The 14,520-nt window shown below is 38.1% G+C and overlaps 1 pseudogene; it reads left to right on the forward strand.

The window, feature by feature from the left end:
• The first annotated feature begins 261 nt into the window (after nucleotides 1-261).
• Nucleotides 262-1,817, forward strand: LOC148942193 (uncharacterized; annotated as a pseudogene).
• Nucleotides 1,818-14,520: the final 12,703 nt, after the last annotated feature.

Here is a 14,520-nt window from a genome sequence, read left to right on the forward strand (position 1 = left end):
GAAACAAATTACTGAAGCGCATGACGAGCTGAATAATATTGTGGATGCATACGATGAAAATCTGTTGAAAGATAGAAGGTCCAAATTGGCCGTGATATGCTGTTCAGCGACATGTATGACACGGTGAAAACTTTACGGAACAATAGTGAGTTTAATGTCTGGTTCACGATTTGGAAAATTTCTGAAATACCCCGTATCCCACAGGATGTGATCACATCCATGACGGTCGACGTAAACGAGTGTTTCGAAAAGCTAGAAACAATGATTGATCAAGGCAAAGCTGCTGTATCCCAGCTTTCTGACTGGCCCCCGCTCCCAGCACCTGAAAAACTGCTCAATCGGGTGTTCATTAGTGGTTTAGCCCCTGAAAAGACTGAGTTGTGTTCAAATCAGAAACGGTTTATCGAGAAGTTTATTACCCCTGAACATGTACAGAGGATTCAGCAGACGAGGTCTGGCTTAGTGGCTTATATCAAAACGGACCCTGCTGCTCAAGCCCTAAGTGATTCGTTATCCAAGATATCTGATATTAAAGTGAAATACCAGAAAGAAAAGTTCATGGCTGTTGCAAAATTCGTTCTACCGGGTACTACCCCAGAAGAGATAATTTCCGGTAACCCCAATGTAACAGAAGCTAAAAGATACGGGAATTCACAGACAGTTCGACTTGCGTTTGCTGATGCATCATCACGTGACAGGGCTATACGGCAAGGTATCTATGTTGAGTACACCCATCTCAAAGTACCAGCGTTTAAGAAATCCCAAAGAGGTGCTTCAAGTGTCAGTCGTTCGAACACTTGGCTCGAGAATGCAGCAGCTAACCTTGCTGGCCCCCATGAATCGACAAGAGAAGCCCCGTGTCAATCGAACAGTGTTAAGTGTGCCCTCTGCCCCAACGGAAAGAACGAGCACCCAAGCTACAGCCTGTTCTGCCCAGCTGTAAGAAAAGCTATGAACAAAGCCTCTCAGCTTCGAAAATGAACAAGCTAAAGGTCTTTTGCCGAAACATCTACGGTCATAACGCTGGGAAAATAGACCATCTAAGTGAAATCTGCTCCGATTATAATGTAATTTGTGTGCAGGAGCATCTGCTTACCAAGGACAATTTTGCTCTGTTCCAATCCTTCCCGCGCAAATCCGTTTTCATGCATGAAGCTAAACGACAATTTACGCGGGGAAGACCTAGCGGTGGCACCGCTGTTTTAGTGGACGACCAGATCCCCTGTAGGCTGTATAAGTCCTGCGACTATTGCACTTCTATGGAATTTGTTTGGCCGTCTAACTTTTTCCTCATCAATGTATATCTTCCAATAAACCTAAATAATGATCGTTCTGAGAAACGCTATGCCGAAGCGTGCAGTCGTTTAAGCAGACTCCTGTGTGGAATCGGCAACAGACGTTTTCTAATCTGTGGAGATTTCCAGTGCAACCCATCTGTACCTGGTAAAATAACAGACATTCTTCTAGCAACATTACCATACGGGGTATCTGTTTGTGACAAATATCAGCAGTTTACCTATATACATAATACTGGATGTACGAGTAACATTGACCACGTGGTAACAAACTTCCCACTAATGGAAAGGGTCAGTGTTGATTCCAACTATACCTGCAGTGATCATTTGGGTCTATCCTTCTGTATCCCATTTCAGTCGGCTGCCACCAGAGCAGCTATTACACACTTTACAAAAGCTGAGTGGAAAAAGATAGACACCGTGCTTTATCAATACTCCTGTGACACAATCTTGAGTCAAATTAAAGTGCCGTATCAGCTGTTACTGCACGGTGTACGAGACCCGGTCGCATTAAACTTCTAATGTGAGGAAATTTGCCACACCCTGAGAACCGCAGAAAAGTTAGCCATCCCTAGCCAGAAGGTCCGTTCTGGTTCTCAGAAACCAGGTTGGGACAAGTGTCCTTTGGTAAAACAAGCGAAAAAACGAGCAAAATTGTGGTACAATATTTGGAAAGAGGCCGACAAGCCCCTATCAGGGCGGATATTGCAGTTGTTTCGAAGCACGAAGAAGAATTATCTTAATCTAACTGAACAATTAAAAAGTGAAGAAGCTGATAAAGTTTCTGAACAGGCGGCAAAAGATCCGAATGTAATGTGGAAGCTCTTCAAAAGATCTCAAACTAGTGCTAAAACGTGCTCCTCTGATATCCCGGAGGATGAATGGGTGAAGCATTACTCTGCAATGTTCGGTTCCAAAGACCCTAGCCTGGAGCAGGATAGTGACAAATGTTTAGATGAAAAACTCAAAACCCTATTAAAAGTGCGAAATACCTTTGTCATATCGAAATCGGCTGTAGTGAAAATAGTGAGTAAGTTAAAACGCGGAAAAGCACCTGGTCTTGACGGGATATGTCCGGATAACCTACGGCACGGTACAGATCTATTGTTTGAACACGTTTCTCTCCTGCTCCAGATGTGTGTCGATACTGGGATGGTCCCCGATTCATGTTGCGCCGGAGTACGGTCAAATATCCCCAAATGGGAAAAAACCCAAACCTGTGCACAGGCTACAGACCAATTAACGTGTCTAGTGTTCTAAGTAAAGTTCTGGAGCTACCTCTGCTTCCAGAAATTTCGGGAAAGTGTAGACTAGATTACCGACAGTTCGGGTTCCGCCGAAATCTGAGTTGCACGTTTATGCATAGATTATTAAAGAAAGCTATCGATAAAGCCCATAGACTGGGGTCTTCCCTCTTCATGTACAGTGTAGATATTTCGACTGCCTTTGACTTGGTTGTGCAGTCCCAACTACTTCTAAAGTTACTTGAATGTGGGTTTAGTGCACATGTTGTAGCACTTCTGTCGTATTGGTATTCGAGGAGTTTTGTGAAAGTTAAACTGGCTGGGGGTCTTCTGAGTAAACTGATCAGACTCTTCTGAGATGTTCGACAAGGATCTGTTTTAAGTCCTATCCTGTTTAACACCCTGACATTTGAAATAACAAAAAATATTGCCAGAGGATTTAGCATCAATCTCTGCGACATTAGCCTGCTTTCGTACGCGGATGACCTGCTAATGTTAAGTTGCAATCTTGTTTCTCTGCAAGAGAATATTGACCGCCTGATTACTGGATATGAAAGTATTGGTTTACAAGTTAACGCACTTAAGACTGAGTTTCTGGAATTTACTTCTTTGGCAAGAAAGCAACTTTGCAGTGAAAATACATATGTAAATGTGGGACAAACGAAAATTTTTCCGGGAAACTCTATGAAGTATCTGGGAATAACGTAGGGTCAAGATATAAGAAGTTCACGTTTATTGATAATAGATAAAATATCCAAAAGTATTCAATCAAGTTACGGTAAACTTGTCTCTGTGAAGTTTAGCCTGAACAGGAAGATTCTTGCAAAGCGTTATGCAGCAGCTGCTCTCCCTCACCTGCTCTATGTATCGCCATTGTGGGATTGGTTCACCCAAACCGATAGACTAAAACTCCGGTCAATCCGGTTGAGTCTTCATTCAGTCATTGGACAGTTAACATCTCAAATAAAAAGTACATTTCACGGATTAACCGTTTACATTTGATAAATTACATCTCACAGATAACCTGTTTACCTGTGATAAACCTGGATAAGGAGCCTATTGATTTTTTGGACTGAAAGAAGTATGTTAAGCTAATATATTATTACACAAGTAACGAATGACTTTGAAAAAACTTTAACTTTATTTTGAAGATTGTGGTTATGCAATCATTCTGTTAGTATAGTTAATGAAGTGGGCTAGTAGTGGCCAGTGAAATGAACGAATAAATAATAACAAAATGTTACATTAAATATTAAAATACAAATAACGATTTAACGTTGTGGAATATTTTTAATGATTTTTGCATTTTTTGTAATTTTTTTTGCCTTAATCTTCAAGTATATTAGGTAGAAATATAATTTATAAGACAGTAAAAACCAACGGTGTCAATGGGAGCGGTGATAAATTAAAGGAAAGCCTAATATCAACCCCAAAATTTCTAATAGGGAAGAAAAGGCCTTTGCCGGAAAATTCTATTCTGGATTCCAGTGGCGGATTCTTGCGACAGGAATGTGATAAAACAAATTCATGAAATATTGTGAGATTTTTGGAGTTGTTGGAAAATTTACAACCAGACGTAAAAGAAATTAGAGAGTCCCTTCATAATGTGAAGAATGATGCGCAAGATATACAAAAAACTGTTCGTAAATTGGGAGAATGATGCTCGTGTGCGGAAGGTGATGCAAGAGAAACAAATAATCGGGTAGATACTTTGAAGTCTAAGATGGAAAATCAGGATAAACTCGTGAATGATTTATTTACACAAGTTACATCATTAAAAAATCAGTCTCTTGTGTTGCAGCATATGGAAAGAAAAAATAACATATTGTTTTGGAATGTGAGAACTGATTCATTGTCAGATGCAAAAAATACCATTAAAAAAGTTCTGAATGAGGGATTAGAAATAGAAGTGAAGAATATTCCTCCATTTTCAGTGGTACAAGAAGCGAGTAACTTCATTAAAATCAAAGTTACAGATTATAAAGACCGATATGGTATAATGAAAAATGCAAAGAAATTAAGAGGAAATGAGTTGCAGTTTGGAATATCAGATTTTATTAGTGATGAGGTTAGTAGAGAGGTGCGCCAAATTAGAAAGGAATTGGTGGTGAAAAGAAAATATTTGATGGAGAAAGGTGTTGAATGCTGGATACCACCCGTGGTACCGCCGGTCCTTTCTATTAAATAAGGTTGTAACTTTGAAAAGGTTGAATGGTTCAAATCGTTAAAAATGTAAATGGTGGTTTTGAGCTAGTTATTTATAGAGTTTGGAAATTATTTTTTAAGAGTTTCTATGAAATGTTTTCAATTATGAAGGCTATTAAATTTTGTTTTGCTTATAAATGAATTTGTGTGACATATTAAGCCCACTGAGTTTTATTTTGAGAGTTGATATGCGTATACATATCGACCGGTTTGTTTTTTTGTTTTGTTTATTTTTTGTTTCTTATGTTTACTTTATTATGATAGTTAATGCGTCCTCGGATGTTGTAAGATGTAGGCCTAGATGTTATTTGGGGAAAGTGTGGTTCTTTACTCCTCCTTTGACTTTCTCTTGCCCTTATTTGATTTTTGATAATGGTTGATTTAACCAGTAGGTTGAGGGAACTTGAAAGGAGTCCACTGGATGTGTGTGGATTGATAAATGGTGTTCTGCATCGGGACTATGATGTAAGTGAGAATGTTGGATGTTTGGATTCCCGGTATGCTTTTTTGTGTGAGATGTGTGATTGGAAGAATATGAGAGAAATGAAAGTCTACAACATGAACTGTCAAGGGATAAACACATCATACGAGTTTCTTGCTGAGCTATGTCTTAAAACAGAGCAACATATCCTGGCCCTAACGGAAACTTGGCTTAAGGATTATAATTCTACTTTATTAGAAATAGAAGGTTATAATATGTACGTGCAAAATAGGGAACTACACCAACGTGGTAGTTTAGCTGTTTATGTAAAAAGTGGTTTTAGTACTCAGATTAGGTCAGATTTAGCGGTTAATTATGAAATGAAATTTGAGTCTATGGTTCTTGATGTGAGTAATGCAAATAATAAGTTTATGGTTGTAGTAATTTATAGACCACCTTCAGGTAATGTTGAGGAGTTTATCGAACTGCTTGATGAATTTTTGGGAAAGTTACCAAGTTCGAAAATACCATGTTTTATATGTGGGGATTTTAATATTGATTTAAATATGGTTGATAGAAATAGTAAGGTAAGACATTTTGTTAACACAATGTTAGGTTTTGGTTTTTATCCTGCAATTAACATATGCACACGAGTGACAGAAATTTCAGAGTCTATAATTGATAATATTTTCGTAAATATGAATTATTTACGCCCGACAATAGTTATTAATAGTGAATCTGAACATTTTGGTGTTCCAGTATCTGTACCTGGAATATTTTGTCCAAACCACAAGACTAAAAGTGTGCCAAAGATGCCGGATATGGATGGAAATTTGCTTTTGAAGTTTCAAAATGCAAATATTGAGTTTCTTCAGGATACTAAAAGTATTGATCCTAAATTTGGTAAATGGTATGAAAAAATAAAATTACTATTTCAAGAGTGTTTGGAGTTTAAAGAGACAAAGCAAAGATATAAGTTGCCAATTAAACTTTGGATTACAAAAGGATTACTAGCCTAAATGGAAAAAAATCAAGTGATGCATAATAGGTGCACGACTCAACATTCAGCATCTTATACAGTGCAATATAAAGAATTTAGTAAAAAGTTAAAAAGTCTTTTAAGAAAGGCGAAAAGTGACTACCTTACACTAAAATTTAAAGATTATGAAGGAAATCCAGCTAAAAGTTGGTAACTGATTAAGTCGGTAATAAGCCCAAAAAGTGAACCAATAGCTCCTAGTAATTTGCCGCGGGAGTCGGATAGTGGTGTAGCCAATAACTTGTGTACCCACTTTTCAGAAGTAGGGTTAAGAATATTGATTTCCGTGGGACGTATAAGTACTGTTGGTGTATCAGAATTTTTTTCCTGGAGCAAGTTATACAACCATTTATCTTTAACCAGTGAGATCGCGTGAACTTGAGGATATCTTAAAAAGTATGAAAAAATCGGCAGCTGGAATGGACTTAATAACCTTTCAAATATTTCAAAAAATTTACCCAATTATATCTAGTCATCTGTTATACCTTTTCAATCAATGTTTTGAATTTGGAGTGTACCCTAATTGCTTGAAAAGTGCTTTGGTTATTCCTCTGTATAAAGGAGGTGATAAGGAAGATATGAAGAACTACCGTCCGATATCTCTACTTCCAGTAATATATCGTATTTTTGAGAAATTTATTTAAAGACAACTGATGGATTATTTTAAAAAACGATGTTTTTTTAACTCTAGTTAATTTGGTTTTAGGAAAAATACGTCAGCCGAGCCTGCTTTATTATTTTTGACAAAATTTTTTAACGACTGCCACGATTAAAGTTTAAAGGTGTCTTCAATTTTTCAAAATATTTTGAAGGCTTTTGACTGTGTAGATCATAATATTTTATTGCCTAAGATTGAAGATGCTGGGATTCATTTTCAAATTCTAAAATTCACTGCTTCATTTCTTGAAGTAAGAATGCAAAGAGTAAGGCTGGGAACAGTCCTGTCAGAAGAGATGGTAGTAAAGTACGGTGTGCCACAGGGGTCTGTGTTGGGTCCCCTATTATTTCTTGCGTACATTAATGATTTGAATGGATGCCTCAAACAACTGTCAACTCCAAGGTACACTGATGGCCCGGTGCGAGCAATACTTCCAAGTTTTGCTGATGATACTCAGTTTCCAATGGCTGAAAAAGCCGAAGCGGATTTGAAAAATGGCATGAAACGAAGAACAATGATAATCGAGAGGTGGATGCGAGTTAACGAACTGCTTGTCAATCAGAAGAAAGCAATGTTCATGTTTTATGGCAGAAGTGTAAACTAATGTCCATGGATTGAAGAAATTGAGTTATAAAATGGAAGTACAAAACGGACAAGTACAATAAGGTATCTTGGTGTAATTCTAGATGAATGCCTAAGTTTTAAAGATCATATTGCATTTACAAATACTATATTAGCCAAAAATGCTGGAATTTTACGGTAGGTGAAGATTTTGTTCCCCAAAAAAGGTATTGGACTGCTGTATCTTTCGCTTGTTCATATTAATTTGTTGTATTGTGTTATAATCTAGTCGTCGACGTTCACATGCCATTTGTAGCCGCTCCCTGTGTTGCAAAATAAAGCTGTAAGGGTTTTGAGCAACTACTTGTACCAAAATTCGGTAAGATCGAGGTATCACCAATTAAAAATTTTACCATTCTTTGGTTTGGTTAAATTTTATGTAAATTTGTTTATGTATAAATTTTTTTCTAATTTGTTACCTGCATGTTTTTCGGAACTTTATAATGAAAGGGGACATAGTTTTGACACTAGAAATGTTGAATTAGTTAGAACGCGGGTTCCAGTTAATACCAGATCTAAATTTTCTATTAGGTATATAGGTCCTGAAGTATGGAACAGGCTTCCGGCGGAACTAAAAGGTAAGAAGGTTCTTGAGGAATTTCGTGCTTCTTTGCGATGTATTTGTTTTAACCAGTTTTGTAGACACGGATAAGGTGATTGATCTGGGAGTGAGTATATGTTTGTGAGTGTTAAAAGAGAAAAAATTTTCCTGTGTGTTGATTGAGGTGATTGTCGGTATATGAAATGAAGCATGATGAATCATAGAATATGATTCCTTTAAGTTCCCTGTAAAATAAAAAAATGTATTATCATTAGAATGTTGATTAATTGTTTAGTAGGGGTGGGGGAGGAGAGGAGGAGTTAGAGAGTATTATTTCCCCGAGGTAGTGCATTAGTGTATAAGTAGTTGAAGTGATCCTTTTTTTTGGGTCATCCCAAACACGCTAATATGCGTCGGGACCTATTTTGATATTGTTGGTATTATATGCAGTTTTATTTTGTTAGCATTATATGGAGATTTGTATGTTGTTTTTTTTGTGACCCATTTGTTAATAAAAAAAATTAAAAAAATCTATTGCAAGTATCTATTTGACAATAACAACGGTAGATCCTTCCATCAATCTTCTATTGTACCATATGTGATGAATTAAACGATTTCAGTCCACCCAGAATTGCAATTCCTTTGGTTTCCTGATACCTTATATGACTTCTTTTTAACCTGTTCTTTAGAATAGTCTGCTGTGTCCTTAAATTTAGAATTTATTTCTATTGAGCCTCTTGAATTTTCCGTCATTTACTGGACATTTCCTTGGGAAAGAACCCTCGGTATAAAATGCTTCTTGTTCCAACTAGACGGCCGATGTGGTCAATATTAAAGAATTGGGGGTCAAAATTCAAAGTTTAGCGTAAAGAACGGAGGGTTGAGAACGGGTACCCCAACTCAAATATAGAATAATTTCTGTTTGTTTAAAGTTTTAACGTTTCCTCCTTACTTTCATTTGAAAAACCTTGTTTTTATTATTTTTCTGACCGGACTGGCCAGGTAACAAATCGCCTTGCTTAAAAGCCTGTTTTTACAAGAATGCAATTTGCGTCTGTATTGTGTGAGTCACCCATATAGACTCTAAATTAGTCAATTTGAACTGTATTATTGTAAACGAACCAAAAGCGAGAGACAAGGTTTCAAACATAAGACTGTAGGTCAAACTTTGACAACGAGTGGAAAAGAAGTCATTAAATTTCTAAGTACAATGGAAAACAAAACGAAATTCTAATGACAGGAGCCCCACAAAACCCTATCGAAGCAAGTGCTCTATTAAAGTGCCGTCGTGGACAAGTGCCCAGAATAGTGAAACAGATTGACTGCAAAATGAGGTTAAACTGGTTATAACACTTCAAAAAGACCAGGAAGAAAAAGCCATACATTCTGAATTTGTTTCTCAGAACAGGAATGGTTTCTAAGACGCTGGAATGTCTCATTCAAGTCAGGAGGTAGCTTTTGAGCTACAACAGTAGCGTGACAATATATCTGTTAAACCCTTCATAAATTTCCTGAGTCTCTAGGAAGAAAATATACAGAAACTCCCAAAAACAAACTCGGTGCTTATGATTTAAACGAAACCCACTCAAGAATTACGCTTAGATTAAATCTGAGACAACCGGTTTCATAGCCACAAAGGCAAGTGACACGTGACAGAATACATGGGAAATATACAATTTGGACTATACATTTGCAAATTAGGGGAGGGGGTAAAGAAGTATTTAGACAACATAAAGTTAGAAAACAACTCTTACTTCATAATATGCAGAATAACTGTAGCTAACATAAATTTGCATGCAGACCTCTTATACTTTACCCCCCCCCGTGCAAATATATAGCCCAAATAATATATTTCCAGTCGATTCTGTCATTTGTCTTTGTGGCTATGAAACCGGTTTTTTTCAGAGCTAACCTAAGCATAAATCTTGAGTGTGTTTCGTTTAATTAACAAGTTCCACAAACTCTTTTATCGGAAGTCATTCTGACCATGTGCGCCAATCTCGTTCGTGTGTATTGTTTGTTGGGTATTCTGACTCGGACCTCGACTCAGCGTAACGTGACTATTTCTTAGCACTCGGAAACTGCTAATTTCTACTAAACCTAAATTGATGGTATTATCGCAGATGAAGATTGAGGCAGATACAACCTTTCAAGTATGCTTTGAAATACTTGTTTAGGAGAACACAACCCAACAATGCAAAGCCATCTTTGGGATCCCAAGCTATTTAAACCTTGACCCCGGGCTTTGTGGGGCTGTGTCAACTTCAGAAACATTGTTATATGATACATGGACTACTTTGAACAAAATGGCTATCTCAAAGTTCCGACCGGAAAAAGGACGTGGGAGTCAGTTTGCCTTCCAATCACTTTTGCCTCTTAAAATAGGACTAAAACTTTCGATTTCTAATCAAATGAGCCCCTTCTAAAGTTTATGCGACCACCCCTTACATAAAAACCTTATTTGCACCCAGGACATAACTTACAATACTTGCCCCCGGGATCTGGGGGTTGTGTCAACCATAGAGTTTTGTTATATGATCTTTGGTCATTTTTTAACAAGATGACTAACACAAAAATTCGATCGTATGCATTTAGGGGAAAGAAGGCGTGGGGTGGGGTAGTTACCTTCCGAAAACTTCGGGCTCTTAAAAAGGGAACTAGAACATTCAATTTGCAGTCAAATGAGCCCCCTCCGAAGTTTATGCGACCACCCCTTCCGTAATAACTTTATTTGCCCCCGGGACAAGACTTTCAAAACACTCCCTGGGCTATGGGGGGTTGTGTCTACCCCTTAGCTTTTGTTATCTGATCTTTGAACTATTTTGAACAAAATGGCTACCTCAAATTTTTATCAGATGCAATTCGAGAAAAGAGGGCATGGGAGGGGGGGGGGGTAGTTGCCCTCCGATCACTTTTTACTCTTTAAAAAGGCACTATAACTTCCTTTCGACAAGATGATTTAAGACACGTAGGTTTTGAAAAGTTGCTTCTCGAGGGTATGGTGCCATATTTGACGGACTTTGCTGCTTGATTCCCTTTGGTTCTTTTTTAAATATTTCAGCCAAGCAAAAGCCATAGGCTTTTTCCTGTGTGACTATTATAGTAAATCAGAATCGGAGCCGAGCTGCCGAAGCATGTATAACAAGAAAATGGCACTACAGTCAAAATAGAGATAGCAAAGATTGAGAAAATGTGTACAAATTATTCTGCTGTTGACAACTCTGTAATAATTCCAAGGTTTTAAAAAAATTGACTTTGTATAGTACTGAAATTACTGAAGTACAGTATTTGTACACTGAAAGTTGCAGAAATTTCAAAGACTATCTGCAGAAAACGAAAAACAAGGTTTCAGTTCTTTTCCGTTGTCCCTCTCATTCATATTAATCACATATTCAATAATACAATTTCATATGCAGCGCGCTAGCGCTGCGTAAGTAAAGAACGATGTGGCCACAATGTGTTTTTTTTCTCCATACCCGGGCACTTCGTATTGAAAGAGTTGTCGTAGAAACTTCGAAAAGGGCTCATTCGATTGGAAATTGGAGTGGCTAGTGCCCTTTTTAATAGTCGAAAGTGATCGGAGGGCATCTAGCCCCCCCACGCCCATCATTCCCCCAAACACATGAGATAGCCATGTTGTTTGGCGTATATGATTTCCAGATAGAAAACATGTTTTTGAGGAGGACACTCCCCCACAACCATCAGGGCAAGGGTTTTAAGTTATGCCCTGGGGAAATATAAGGTTTTTATAGAACCTTATAGCCTTGTCGTAGAAACTTCAAAACAGACCCATTCGATTGGAAATTCAAAGGGCTAGTGCCCTTCTTAATAGTCAAAAGTGATTGGAGGGCAACTAGACCCCCCCCCCAAGCCCATCATTCCCCCAGACACATCCAATCAAAATTTTGAGATAGCTATTTTGTTCAGCGTAGTTGATTTCAAGATAGAAAACATGTTTTTGAAGAGGACACTTCCCCACAACCCTCATGGCAAGGGTTTTTTGTTATGCCCTGGGGGCATATAAGGTTTTTTTAGAATGTGTTGTCGCAGAAACTTCAAAACAGGCTCATTCTATTGGAAATTGAAAGGGCTAGTGCCCTTTTTAATAGTCAAAAGTGATTGGAGGGCACCTAGCTCCCCCCCCACGCCCCCCAGTACCACCCACACATCAAATATAAATTTTGAGACCGCCAATTTGTTCAGCGTAGGCTAGTTGATTTCCAGATAGAAAATATGTTTTTGAGGAGAACACTCCCCCACAACCCTCAGGGCAAGGGCTTTAAGTTATGACCTGGGGGCAGATAAGGTTTTTATAGAAGGCGTTGTCGTAGGAAATTCAAAACCGGTTCATTCGCTTGGAAATTCAAAGGACTAGTGCCCTTTTTAATTGTCGAAAGTGATTGGAGGGCAACTAGCCCCCCCCCCCCTGCCCATCATTCACCCAAACACATCCAATCAAAATTTTGAGATATCCATTTTGTTCAGCGTAGTTGATTTCCAGACAGAAATATGTTTTTGAGGAGGACACTCCCATACAACCCTCAGGGAGAGGGTTTTAAGTTATGCCCTGGGGGCATACGAGGTTTTTTATAGAAGGCTTTGTCGTAGAAACTTCAAAACAGGCTCATTCGATTGGAAATTCAAAGGGCTACTGCCCTTTTAAAAAGTCGAAAGTTATTGGAGGGCAACTAGCCCCCCCCCCAACACCCATCATTCCCCCAAACACCGCCAATCAAAATTTTGAGATAGCCATTTTGTTCAGCCAAGTTGATTTCCAGATATAAAGTATGTTTTTGAGGAGGACACTCCCCCACAACCCTCAGGGCAATGGTTTTAAGCTATGCCCTGTGGGCATATAAGGTTTTTACAGAAGGTGTTGTCTTAGAACCTTCAAAAAAGGCTCATTCAATTGGAAATTCAAGGGCCTAGTGCCCTTTTTAATAGTCAAAAGTGATTGGAGGGCAACTAGCCCTCCCGCTCTAACCCCGTCATTCCCCCAAACACATCCAATATAAATTTTAGAGAGAGCCATTTTGTTCAGCGTAGTTGATTTCCAGATAAAAAATATATTTTTGAGGAGGACACTCCCCCCCAATCCTCAGGGCAAGGGTTTTTAGTTATGCCCTGGGGGCATATAAGGTTTTTATTAAAATCTTTGTCGTAGAAACTTGAAAAAGGGCTCATTCGATATGAAATTCAAAGGGCTAGTACCAATTTTAATAGTCGAAAGTGATTAGTGATATTTGTTGTTGTTGTTGTTGTTTAGACCAGGGCACTTCGTATCGAAGAAGTTGTCGTGGGAACTTCAAAAGGGGCTCATTCGATTGATTGAGCTTTCAGGATATGATAAGGGAGATGACCAATTGACCAAAAAGAAAATATTTGCACGCAACTACCACTACTTTTACTGCTACCACAACTACAACTACTACTACCACCACTATCACTAAAACTACTACTTCTGTAACGGGTACTAATAAGACTGAAGATATTGAAATAAACATCTGTGGAAATGTCAAAAGGAAAGTTGAACTAAATCAAAACATACTATGTCCATACAGATTGCTGATGTGGTATCAGCAATATTTTTGGAACGGCTTATAGTATAAAGAGGAAACTTCAGGAGCATCATGAGCGGGATATTCAGTTGACCAAAAGGCAAAATATACCTGCTACTACTGCTATTAATACTGCTGCCAATACTGTCACTACTACTAATTATAATGCACTATCACTTCTACTACTGTTCCTTCTGCTAAAAATATTACTATGATACTAGTACAATTAAGGCTACCCGTATGAAGTTGAAAATTTGAAAGAAAATTGAGGGGTAATTTCAACTATATCAAAACACACTATGTGCAAGTAGATTGTCAAAAGGGCATATCTCAAGAATCGATTTGGGTATGAAGTTTGAGCTTTCAGAGAATGCTAAAAGCGGAAGATAAATTGACAAAAAGGTAATATATGCATGTTACTACTTACACAACTACCATTGCTACTTTTACTAATACTACTACTGTTAATAAACTACTCCAACTGAAACTTCAATTGCAACATCTTGTAAGGCTTAGGATGTTATGATGAAAAGGGCGTCAAAGGGGGGTCAAAAGTGCACATCAGCAATATTTTTGAAATGCCTTACCGTGTCAATGTGAAACTTCCTAAAACAGAGCACAGCCTAAATATCGCAGCCGTGAAAGTGAACCATGCCGTGTACCATTTTTCAAGCAAAACTACGTCAATAGTACAATTTTGCAAATATTCATCTTCTTCTTCTTCTACATAGCAAGGCCAACAGGTCCGTATGAAGTTCTTTATTTTAAAGAATGGTCTGCAGAACAGCTATTGTGGCGTGCGTGGGCAATCCAAGGACAAATATATCATCTTCTTATTTAGCATGTTTAGAGTTACTGCTTTCTGCTTGATAGGTCGATAATAACAGCCCCAAAGTTTTTAGTTGATTTTGCACCCACCCCGACAATACTGGTTTGAA

This window comes from Artemia sp. Qi Xiang Cuo, chromosome 17, assembly GCF_049724085.1.
Source record: "Artemia sp. Qi Xiang Cuo chromosome 17, ASM4972408v1, whole genome shotgun sequence".
NCBI classification, from domain to species: domain Eukaryota; kingdom Metazoa; phylum Arthropoda; class Branchiopoda; order Anostraca; family Artemiidae; genus Artemia; species Artemia sp. Qi Xiang Cuo.